The following is a 12,831-nucleotide window of genomic DNA, read 5'->3' on the forward strand; positions in this document are numbered from 1 at the left end:
CTCTGTTGATGAAGGAGAGTTGGGTAGCTGAAGGTGCGCGGCGAGAGGGCTGCCCCTCATGAGCCACCGGGGCCCTGAGCCTTGGGAGGCTCTGGGGGTCCAGGGGGTTCCCTTAGGACCGTCTTCATCTCTGTCAGCACATCATGGTGCCTGGGCTCCTAAGACGCCAGGATGCTGTGCAGGCTGCGTTGATAGGCGGACGCCACGCTCCGTAGGCCAAAGGGCATGTGAATGTAGCTATGAGGTGGGCCCTCACAGCGTCCCACGCGCGACGACCAGAGAAGCTCCTGAGAGCCGGCCCGATTGAGCCCTAGGACGTCGATGCAGACACACAGCCCGACATCCTCGCCTGGATGGGGAGCTACGCCTGGTGAGCGGTGGCTGCCGCGCATGGCCCTCACGTCTTGCAGTTCCTGAGCGGTCTTGGTGATGAACTCTTGAGTAGTGGGCACTCGTTGCCCTGTGTTCTCCTGAGGGAAATGTGCTGCGAAGCATGCCTCCAAGTGGTGCCCAAGCGCCTCTCTCGTGATGCTGACAAGGTCTAAGGCCCTCCAGAAGAGAGCCCCCGAGCCCTGCCCGAGAGGGGCACTGGGCGCGCTTCCCTATGCGATGGAGGGAGGCGCCCTAGGCGCGGACGCCGATCCTGATGAGGCGCCGCTTGCCTGAGGCCCTGCGTTACGCAGCTGCTTCTTCTTCTTGGGAGTGGCCTCAGGAGGGCGCTCGCCCTGACTGTCGGGGTCGTCGATTGTAGCAGCTTGGAAGGCATGCTCGAGGGAGCACACCGCGTCTCTTTCTTCGCACGGGACTGTGATGATTCCGCCGCTTCCCGGCATCTTGAGGACATTGTAGCCATGATGGGTCACCGCCATGAACTTGGCCAGGGCTGGGTACCCGAGGATGGCGTTGTATAGCAGGTGGATGTAGGCGACGTCGAAGTCGATGAGTCCGGTGCAGTAGTTGTTGTGTTCTCCGAAGGTAACAGGGAGGCGGACCTGCCCAATCGGGGTAGTAGAGCCATCGGTCACTCCTGAGAAAGGCTTGGTAGGCTGAAGCTGGTCATATGGTACTTGGAGGTTGGCGAACGTGTCGACGGACAGGACATTGAGCCCTGCGCCGCCGTCAATGAGGGTCTTGGTAACTTGCACATTGTTGATGACTGGCAAACAGAGCATTGGGAGGACGCCAGCAGTGGCCGCGCAGTTGAGCTGGTCTGCCGAACTGAACATGATGGGGCACCTGGACCATCTGAGTGGGCGTGTGGCCTCGAGCTTGGGGAGAACTGCATTTACTTCATGGGTAAATTGTTTGAAGATACGTTGTGAGGCTGGGGCTTGAGCTCCGCCCAAGATGCAGGCGATAGCGCGTGGCTCCTAGAAGCCCCCAGCCCCCTCGTCTTGATGGTGGTCGTTGTTCCTTCTGGGTGGTGGCGGTAGTGGAGGAAGGCCTGCGTTGCCTTGAGGACGAGCCTCACGAGGCTGGTCCCTCCACGCGCCCTCGCGAGGCTGATCCTGCCAGCGGTCCTCACGAGGCCGGTCATGCCACTCCTGGCGCGCGCACGATCGTCCCAGCGTCCGCCACCACATCCTCCCCCTCGGCCGTAGCCCCGGTCGCTGGCTCAGGGCGTCAACCGAAGCGTCCTTCTTGATTGGCTCTGAGCTCTTGGCAGTCGCTGGTGTTGTGGGTATGCAGGTCGTGGAAGGCTCAGAACGGTCGGCTGCCCTTGGATGACTCAGGCTGGTCTCTGCCGCACTTGGTGTCTGGCTCCGCCGCGAGCACGGCTGCTCCCTTGCGCTTCACATCCTTGGCCTTGGTCTTTTTCTCCTCTAGGTCTGTAGGAGGGAGCTCGAGGAGGGAGAGGCGCCCCTCCTCAGCTCTTGCACACTTGGTCGCGATGTTGAACAGCTCCAGGGTCATGCACAACTCTTCATGGATGGCAAGCTCCTCCTTCATCTTGACGTCGCGGACACCGTCGGAGAACGCTAAGATGATGGCCTCATCGGTCACCTTGGGGATCTTGATCCACGCGCTGTTGAAGCGCTAAATGTACTTCTGCATGGTCTCTCCTGGTTTTTGCTTGATGCGGCGCAGGTTGCCCGCGACCGGGGGGCGGTCGCGAGTGCCATGGAAGTTGGCGATGAAGCGGTTACGCATCTCGTCCCAGGAGGAAATTAAGCTTGGAGGCTGGTTCAGGAGCCAGGAGGGGGGGCCATCCTTGAGAGCCATGGGAAAATAGTTCGCCGTGACTTTCTCGTCACCATTGGCCGCCTCAATGCTCAGCTCGTAGAGCTGCAGGAACTCCATGGGGTCGGGGGTGCCGTCATAGTGAGGAGGCAGATCTGGCTTGAACTTGCCCGACCAGGCGACGCTATGCAGCTCGGGGGTGAAGGCATGACAGCCGGCCGTGGTCACCGGGGCCCGCCTTGGAGGCGGAGCTTGGCCTTGGCACCCGCGCACCGCTACGGCCAGCGGCGCGGGGCCTTGCTGTAGCAAACGATCCTGGCGCGGTGGAGCGAGGAGTGGCGGAGCGTTCGCTTGTGGTCGAGGGACTTCTTGGCAGCTTCTTTCTTCACGCGCAGGAGCCGGACGCGGTGGGTCACGCCGTGGAGCCGCGTGCCTCGGCGCTAGGGCGCCGTCTTGGGGCGAAGGTGGTGGAGGTGCTTCATGAGCTGTGTCGCCCATGGCTGGCGGAGGGCAAGGCAGAGAGTGGGACGGCGCACGGAAGCCCCCTGCGGCGCGGACAAGCTCAGTGATGCGGTCAAGCCAGTCCTTGTAGAGGTCGTCGACTGGGCGATAGCACAGGAGCTCGTGCCATGAGGAGCGTGGCCCGTGCGTCCGTGGGAATGCGACGAGCGTGAGACAATGAACCAGTGGGAGTCAGCGATGGGGTGGCGGTGCGGCCGTCCTGCCGCACCGAGGGGTGCAGCGAGGATGCTCGCTGCTCGTTCCCCGCCAGGCCGATGGCGGCAGGCGACGGAGAGCGATGGGGTGGCCCACCGACAAGGGCTGTCTGAGCGACGCGGGTGCCGAAGGCAGCCTGGCGGTTGGCACGGGCGCACCGTGCGTCCGCCATAGAAACGATGAAGCGACGTGATGCGGAGCAACAGAAGGGAAGCTTTGGCGCACCCCTACCTGGCGCGCCAAATGTCGGAGCACTGGTTCTGGCAAAACCCTTAAAGTTTGAACACTAGGGTGCGCATGAAGATCTCCCCCCTATCGATCTGCGTCCTAACTTAGCTTAGATCTCATGAACTAACCCGATGAACTCGCAACACAAAGGACGCAAGATTTATAGTAGTTCGGGCCACCATTGTGGTGTAATACCCTACTCTAGTGTGGTGGTGGTGGATTGCCTCTTGGGCTGAGGATGAACAATACAAGGGGAAGAACAGCCTCCTCAGGTTGAGGTGTTCTTGTGCTTGGTGCACTTGTGTGACTGGGGATGACCTTGATGCTCTGTCTTCCTCGTCCCCCTACCTATGGTGGTGGCTAGTCCTATTTATAGAGGCCCTGGTCCTCTCCCCAAATATTGAGCGGGAAGGGAGTGAACAACGGCCAATTTGAAAGGGGACAACTAGTACAAGCTATCCTGACAAAAGGTGGTCTTCGTCTGCCAAAGGTTCTGGCGATGACGCCGTCCTGGGCACCATGGTGACCTCCGTCTTGCCGTCCTTCTGGTCTTGGTCTTGTTGCACCAATATGGAAACCTTTGCTTGATGCAACGGTACTCAGCGCCTGCGCTTGCCCCCTTAGCACCAAAGAGGAAACAAGGACGCTGCGCGCGCTGGTGCCTGCCTGGCGCCCACCTGGTCTCGATCGTCATGGCTCACGTCATGAGAACCTCGCAAGGTTTGCCTGACCTTGAACTCTCCGCCCCTCATGAGCCAGCCTGGCGAGGCCGCTCCTAAGGAGGTCTTGTGTCGTCCGCCTCGCGAGGCTTGGCCCCTCGCGAGGGTCTTGATTCCTTGTCGATGAAGATGGGCCGTACAGGCCTGCCAGCAGAGCCACACCATGGGCCGCAGGCAGGGAAGTCTGGGGACCCCCGTTCCTGGAACACCAACACATACAACATGGAAGTTGTGTGAAATGGCGAGACGAAGCTATTGGTCAAACAAAAATTCAAACGATCGATTGTGTGCAATGAATTTGACAAAATTCATCCAAAACATCTCCAAACATGAACACGAAATGGAACATTTACATTCTATGAAACTTTGAACTGATCACCTAAATCTAACCATAACATCGATATGCAACATTTCCATGCAGAATTTATCTCGAATCGAAGCAATGTTGTGTAGATTATAAGCGACTAAAAGCATCTCCATTAGGTGATCCTACTTTTTACATCACTTAGACCAACAAACACCCCTCCAACAGATGATGTAGATGTAAAAAAAATCTCAAAATTAACTCTGGATGTATTTTTGCATCACTTCGTGGTGTAAATATACATCACTAGGCGTGTGGTGATGTAAAATAGCCGCCAACCGTGCATAGCCCAACTGCCAAACCAAACTTCATTTCCCCCACTACACGAGTGCTTACGGCCCGCCCACCGCACCTTGCCATCATATTGCCCTCCCACCGCACTATGCCGCCGTCAGATCCGGCCTTCCCACCCCGGCCGCCACTGGATCCATAGCTTCCCTACCGTCACACGCCATGGAATCGCCAGATTTGAACCCATCGTCGCTGCTCGATTTGAAGTTTCTTTGCCACGCCGCCACTGACTTGAAGCTTCTCCGCCCCGTCGCCGCCATGCCACCGAAGAAGGTCTCAAAGAGAAAGAGCTACTACTTCAGGGTGCCAACAAAGACGGCTGATAACTTCAGTGTGGAGTTTACTTACAACATGACGACTATCGCTACTGGATCGGCACCTTCAAGTCCGTCGACATCACCATGCGTGCGTACGATGTCGCCATGTGGCATTTAGGCTATCCAAGCAACTAGATGAACTTCCCGGAGATCGAAACCCAGGGGATGCGGACTTCAATATGCCGAAGAATCTTAAGATATGGCACATGGACAAGAAGGAGGAGGAGGAGAAGATGACGGGGATCAGCATTGCTCCCGACGAAAGCGACAAAGTGGCATTGGCAACATTCACGCGCGATCATCTGGAGTATGTCCAGGCGGTGAAGAAGGAAGACGAGGCTAGCACCTCGAGGGTGATCCCTATCGATTCTAACTCGTCGGGCTGGGATGACTCAGAGGAGGAGGAGTTCGAGATGCTCGACGACCCCATCAAAGATGAGTTCTGGGAGCGGCTAGAAAATAACGATGACTAGTTTTATGTTTGGTGTAGTTCAAGTAGATTCGGAGGAGTAGTAGCTTGAACTATGTTTTCTTATGTTTTATGAACTATGTTTGCTTCGAATGAACTTGCTATGTTTGAATTTTATGTTTGGAATGATGTAGTGGTGAACTAGTTTTACATCATCTATTTTACAACATCAGTTGGAGTTGCCATTTTTTGGTAATGTAAAAAGCACTTTTGGTGATGTATATTTTACTCACACCACTTTTGGTGATGTAAAATACATTATCTATTGGAGATGCTCCAAGTGAAGGAGATTACGGAAGGAAATTAAGGGGGGTGTCGCAAAACACACCAAGTGCAACCTATAAACTTGCAAGAATCCTCTCGTACATCCGGGTCCACCACGTGCACCCGTTGGCTCACTATTGCACTTGACTCAGTCTAGCTCGCTAGAAGTGGCTCATTCGAGCATTCAAAGCGGGCCTGGCTTGGGAGTGCTTTAAACATCGTGCAAGCATGTTTGAAATGACTAGTGGTTGAACTAGTTTTACATCATCTATTGGAGCACTAGTTTTACATCATCTATTGGAGTTGGCCTTTTTTGATAATGTAAAAAGCACTTTTTGGTGATGTATATTTTACTCACACCACTTTTTGGTGATGTAAAATACATCATATATTAGAGATGCTCTAAGTGAAGGAGATTAGGGAAGGAAATTAAGGGAGGTAGAAAAACACTCTGCGTGCAACTTGTGTACTCGCCAACATCCTCTCGTACATCCGATTCCATCATGTGCGCTTGTTGGCTCACTTTTGCACTTGACTCAATCTGGTTTGCTAGAAACAACTCATTCGAGTGCTAGCGGACCTGGCCCAGGAGTGCTTTAAACGTCATGTGAGCCAAGATTTCGGTGCAGGTCATACATCCAAACACCCAATTTTTGCACCACACGATGCAGGCTACCGAACAATTCATAAACTTCCAGGAAACTGAGCTTTGTGGTGCGTCGGGGCTCTCATGGTCAGTGGGGCATATTGTCCACCTCTTTACGTTGTTTGCGAGGCAGAAAACCATGTTGCCAGGCATGTGGCCTCCGCCTCCTATGTTATGCGTTAGTGTGCATAAGGTGAAGGTGAGGAGTGGGTAAGGGGCATTGTTTGGTGTGATTGAGACCAAGGTGGTGTTGTGTCAAGATGCCTCGTCCTAACCCACTCGCGCTACCATCGCTGCACGAATGTATTCAAATTGGCACCGTCCACCTAGAGATCATGTTGGGATCTAAGGCGATTGTAGCTGCACCGAGGAATGCCATTGTCCTCCTTGCCCTCCACATCCATGCGTATCAGGTAGGAAGAGCCCGCAACCATTGCGCGTCCAAAGGTGAAGAGTTTCACCACAACCCTGATTTGGGAGGGTTCCCCTCACCCGCCACCTCCTGGCACGCCAGACTGATGAATCACATGTTCGCCGCGCCGCCCTGGTCTCCTCCATCCACCTGCCCGAACCCTTACCTGGCGCCCCACCGCCTACCTCTTTATCGTCCATGACATCCACATCCTCACATCTTTGCCATGTGGATACAATCAGTTGAGAACTAGGCAGTAGCCTAGTGTCAAGGAAACACAGTGGTGTATCCTGCACCCAGGGTTCGAATCTCATCGGGAGCGAATTTCCGGTGCCTCATCCGGATGGACTTCTATAAAATATATCCTGGTTGCTAGTGCCCACGGATCTCATTTTGTTTATACGATCTCTGCACTTTGGCTTGACGCTATATTAGAGATGGATGGCTTAGGGAGGGATGTCATACCTGCTCGGCCATTCCATGTGAGACTTGGGGATGCAACGTGAGTGATAAATTTTTTCTATTTCACCACCTTTTAGTGGGCGATTACAGGGATGAACAATTATATAAACCCTTTTTTGTAGTGATAGAAATGTGATGCATTAATATGTAATCATGGACGACGATAAGTGCCACACATGTGGGCTGAGGGAGGTCTGGCTGAACGCCCTTGTGGCCACACATTGCGTCACGTCATCCTTTTTATTCTCTTTTTATTTCTTACACGCATGTATGCAAAGAGGGAGGAAAAACATGATGTCAGTGGGAATCTTTTTGGTTTCTTATTTTTTAAAATGTTCTATGTCTTGAATGAGAAATCTTATTGAAAACCGGTTTTCACCATTAAATCTGCTGTGATGGGATCTTCGAAATTAGATCCCATAACGATATGTTCCAATGATATTTTTTGGGGGGCAAGAGTTACCATGTCTATAGTACTAAAATTGCCATGGTGTTTACACTGAAGTTGCCATGACATGTTTCAATTACTTTGTTTTTCTAGGTTTTAAAGTAAATATTTTTGACATGTTACAAAAAAGGAATGAATTTTTCCATGGTCGAAAAAGACAAAATTGCCATGATGTGTAGACTACATTTGCCACAATCTCATAAGAGCTAAAAAGTGACAAGGTCAAACAAAAAGTAATTATTTTCCATTATTTTACATGCCACAAAAAATATGGAAAAAATTGCCATGATGTAAAGAATGGAAACTAAAACTGCCATGGTGAATTACTAAAATTTCCATGATACATGAACTAATTATTACATGGTTCATATTAAAAAAATCATCGTCAATTACTAAATAGGTGTCATGTTCAAATGACTAAAAGTTGCACAAGGGGAAGAAGCCGAAGTACGGCGGTTCTGTGTATGGCTGTGCGTTCATTCAGAGAGAATAGCTTGAGGCACACAAGAGTTGATGCGCAACTATTTTGCTTCACCACCCATTTTTCCGAAGAGGTACTTCTGACGCCAGTTCAGAATGTCCAAAGACTTGTTCATCCACATCTGCAATTCTGTGAAGCACCATGATTGATCCTCCGAGCAGAAGAGGAATTGTGTAGGGTTGCTTGGACATAGTATCAAACAGAAGGTCACTGCCACTTTGCGCATGATGGCCTACGGTGTTCCAGCAGACTACATTGATGACAACTTGGCAATGGCAGAGAACACTTATATCTTCTATGTCAAACAATTTGCAAAGGCCATGGTAGAAGTATTTGGTGTAGAGTATGTGAGAGCACCCAATGCTCGGGGCACTCAGAGGCTGTTGGAGTCTTGGAGATGAACAAAGGTCATGGGTTTCCAGGTATACTAGGGTCCGTCGATTTTATGCATTGAAAATGGAAAAATTGCCCAAGAGCATTGCATGGACCACTAGTGGAAAAATGGCTAGCCACAACTTTCGTTTGTGGCGCGCCGTTTTTCATCAATGTCGGCACTATTTTTTTCAAATAGTGCTGGCGTCGGCCAAATTGGTACGCCATTTATAACTTACTATTGCTAGCGTTTTTGCCACTTCCTACACCACTACTATGTGGCCCCAGTTGTGGTGACCAATTGTAGTATATTGACGTCGTGCGAATTATAAACACGCCATAGATACCTAACCTTGTGTTGTCGAGCCGTCGCCGGGAACGCCAACACTAAGTTGTGCCTATATATAAATGTGTTGGCAGCCCCTTGTTCTCAAATACATTCACTTCCATTCTCCACAAAATTCTACTCCCTCTTAGTCAGCTCCTTTGGTGACAATGGACCCACCGGAGCTTGTCGAATCGGCACAGGCTCCCCGTGCGAGCCCACGTCGGCGGGGCGTGACGCAAGTTTGGGACTCCGCCACCTTGGCCGAGCTCTCATCTGGACCCATTGGCCACGTCATGCGCTCGCCATGGCCAATGCAGTCAGCCCTGTCTGACTCATCTCGCTGCAGCGCGACGTCCCTTCGATCCGGGAGCTATGCCACCGGCGCCGAAGCTGCCAGGAATCGAGCGAGGGCACCTGTGCTGCTTTGCGGCTGTGGACACCCTGCTGGTAAGCATATGTCGCACACACAAAGTAATCCAGAGTGAGAGTTCTACATCTACGGTAACCGTGGAAAGGTAATATTACAAAAAATACCTCGATCTTGATCTATTTCTACTAATTCGCACAATTCAACTATATATATATGTATAGTTTCACAATCATTAATATATGTGTGTGTATATTGTGTCCATGGGCGTTAGGGACAAAATATTGCTACACATGGATATGGGTTGATCTCGTGCAGAAGTACGTGAGCAAGTTGTTCGAGTACTCCATGAAGGAAATATGCCCTAGAGGCAATAATAAAGTTGTTATTTTATATTTATTTATTCAAGATAAAGGTTTATTATTCATGCTAGAATTGTATTGATCAGAAACCTTGATACATGCGAGAATACATAAACAAACACCGTGTCCCTAGTGAGCCTCTACTAGACTAGCTCGTTGATCAAAGATGGTTAAGGTTTCCTAACCATGGACATGAGTTTTCATTTGATAACGGGATCACATCATTAGGAGAAATAATGTGATGGACAAGACCCATCCGTTAGCTTAGCATAATAATCGTTTAGTTTTATTGCTATTGCTTTCTTCATGTCAAATACATATTCCTTCAACTATGAGATTATGCAACTCCCGGATACCAGAGGAATGCCTTGTGTGCTATCAAACATCACAACATAACCGGGTGATTATAAAGATGCTCTACAGGCATCTCCAAAGGTGTTTGTTGAGTTGGCATAGATCGAGATTACGATTTGTCACTCCGAGTATCGAAGAGGTATCTATGGGCCCTCTCGGTAATACACATCATAAGCTTGCAAGAAAATGACTAAGGAGTTAGTCACGAGGTGATGTATTACGGAAAGAGTAAATATACTTGCCAGTAACGAGATTGAACTAGGTATGAAGATACCCACGATCGAATCTCTGGCAAGTAACATACCGCTGGACAAAGGGAATTACGTATGTTGTCATAATGGTTCGACCGATAAAGATCTTCGTAGAATATGTTGGAGCCAATATGGACACCCAGGTTCCGCTATTGGTTATTCACTGGAGAGGTGTCTCGGCCATGTCTACATAGTTCTCGAACCCGTAGGGTCCGCACGCTTAACGTTCGATGACGATATAGTATTTTATGAGTTATGTGATTTGGTAACCGAATATTGTTCGGAGTCCCAGATGAGATCACGGACATGACGGGGAGTCTAGAAATGGTCGAGAGGTAAAGATTGATATATAGGACGGTGGTATTCGGACACCGGAAGTGTTTCGGGGGGTACCGGGTACTTATCAGGTCACCGGAAGGGGTTTCGGGCACCCCTGACAATAGATATGGGCCTCATGGGCCAAGAGGGGAAACACACCAGCCACAAGGGGCTGGTGCGCCCCCATATGGGCCGGCCTAAGGAGGAGATGGAAAGGGGAGAAGGTAAAGGTAAGTGTGGGATAGGATTCCCACTTCCTTCCCTCTCCACCCCTCTTTCCTTCCCCCTCCGACAAACATGGCAGGTGGGGTGCGACGAAGGGCAGGAGCCCAAGTAGGATTCAGACCTACTTGGGGCGCCCCTTGGCCTCTCTCCTCTCCCTCCCACCTATATATATATGAGGAGGGGTGCTTAGCACACCCCAGACAATTGCCTAGCCGTGTGCGGCGCCCCCCTCCACCGTTTACACCCTCGGTCATATTTTCATAGTTCTTAGGCGAATCCCTATAAGGATCACGTCACCATCACCGTCACCACGCCGTCGTGCTGACGGACCTCATCTACTACCTCGACGTCTTGCTGGATCAAGAAGGCAAGGGACATCACTGAGCTGAAGTGTGCAGAACATGGAGGTGTCGTGCGTTCGGTACATGATCGGTTGAAGCGCGAAGAAGTTCAACTACATCAGCCGCATTGTTTAATGCTTCCTCTTACGGTCTACAAGGGCACGTAGACACACTCTCCCCCTCGTTTCTATGCATCTCCATGGATAGATAATTGCGTGTGCGTAGATTTTGTTGTTGTTTTCCATGCAACGTTTCCCAACAGTGGCATCATGAGCCAGGTCTATGTGTAGATGATATGCACGAGTAGAACACAAAGAGTTGTGGGCATTCATAGTCATACTGCTTACCACCAACGTCTTATTTTAATTCGGCGGTATTGTGGGATGAAGCCGCCCGGGCCAACCTTACATGTCCACGCACATGAGACCGGTTCCACCGACAAACATGCAACTAGTTTTGCATTAAGGTGGCTGGTGGGTGTCTGTTTCTCCTACTTTAGTTGAATCGAATTTGACCGCAGCCGGTCCTTGAAGAAGGTTAAAACAACAAACTTGACAAAACACCATTGTGGTTTGATGCATAGGTAAGAATGGTTCTTGCTAGAAGCCCGTAGTAGCCACGTAAAGCTTGTAACAACAAAGTAGAGGACGTCTAACTTGTTTTTGCAGGGCATGTTGTGATGTGATATGGTCAATACATGATGTGATAAACGTTATTATATGATATGATCATATTTTGTAAGATATCTGACAACTGGCAGGAGCCTTATGGTTGTCTCCTTATTGTATGAAATGCAAACGCCATGTAATTGCTTTACTTTATCACTATGCGTTAGCAATAGTTGTAGAAGCAATAGTTCGCGAGACAATCATGGTGCTACAATGGAGATCAAGGTGTCGAGCGGATGGCGATGGAGATCATGACAATGCTTTGGAGATGGAGATCAAAAGCACAAGATGATGATGGCCATATCATGTCCCATATTTTGATTGTATGTGATGTTTATATTTTATGCATCTTATTTTGCTTAGTACGGCGGTAGCATTATAAAATGACCCCTTCACTAAATTTCAAGGTAAAAGTGTTCTCCCTAAGTATGCACCGTTGCTACAGTTCGTCCTGTTGAGACACCACGTGATGATCGGGTGTGATAGACTCTAAGTTCACATACAACAGGTGCAAGACTGTTTTGCACATGTGGAATACATGGGTTAAACTTGACAATCCTAGCATGTACAAACATGGCCTCAGAACACTGGAGACCGAAAGGTCGAACGTGAATCATATAGTAGATATGATCAACATAGAGATGTTCACCATTGATGACTACCCCATCTCACGTGATGATCGGACATGGGTTAGTTGATTTGGATCATGTATCACTTAGATGACTTGAGGGATGTCTATTTACACTACAAAAAAAAGACACATCCGTGACATTTTGGGCCGAACAATTTTTTTCCTGTCATACATATGACACTTCTATGATGATAATTGTGACAAAACCCGGTATCATCATAGATGTTGTGGGCTCCTACTTCTATGACAAAAAATCATGACATAAAATGGGCTTTTCGTCCTGGGCGGGCCGGAGACGCAACTGCATGACATTCTTTGGGCCATCCATGATGGAAAAAACCATGGTAGAAGCGAGGGGGAGGAAAATTTCGGGTAGTTCCTGGTTACGGTGGGACGTCGGGGGCCGAGCGATGCGCGTTTCTCTCGTACACATACGTGTGTGTGTGCGAGGCGTTGGCTCTAACTGAACCCGAGCGAGGCGTTGGGCTCTAACTGAACCCGAGCGACTGCGCTGCAGGCTATGCGTTACTGAACCTGAGCGATCGATCGATGGCTGTTAACTGAACCCGATTGAGTGATTCCTTCGCTACTGCTGCTAACTGAAGCCGATCGATG

The sequence above is a fragment of the Triticum aestivum genome, chromosome 3A (genome assembly GCF_018294505.1).
Source record: "Triticum aestivum cultivar Chinese Spring chromosome 3A, IWGSC CS RefSeq v2.1, whole genome shotgun sequence".
Classification (NCBI taxonomy): Eukaryota; Viridiplantae; Streptophyta; class Magnoliopsida; order Poales; family Poaceae; genus Triticum; species Triticum aestivum.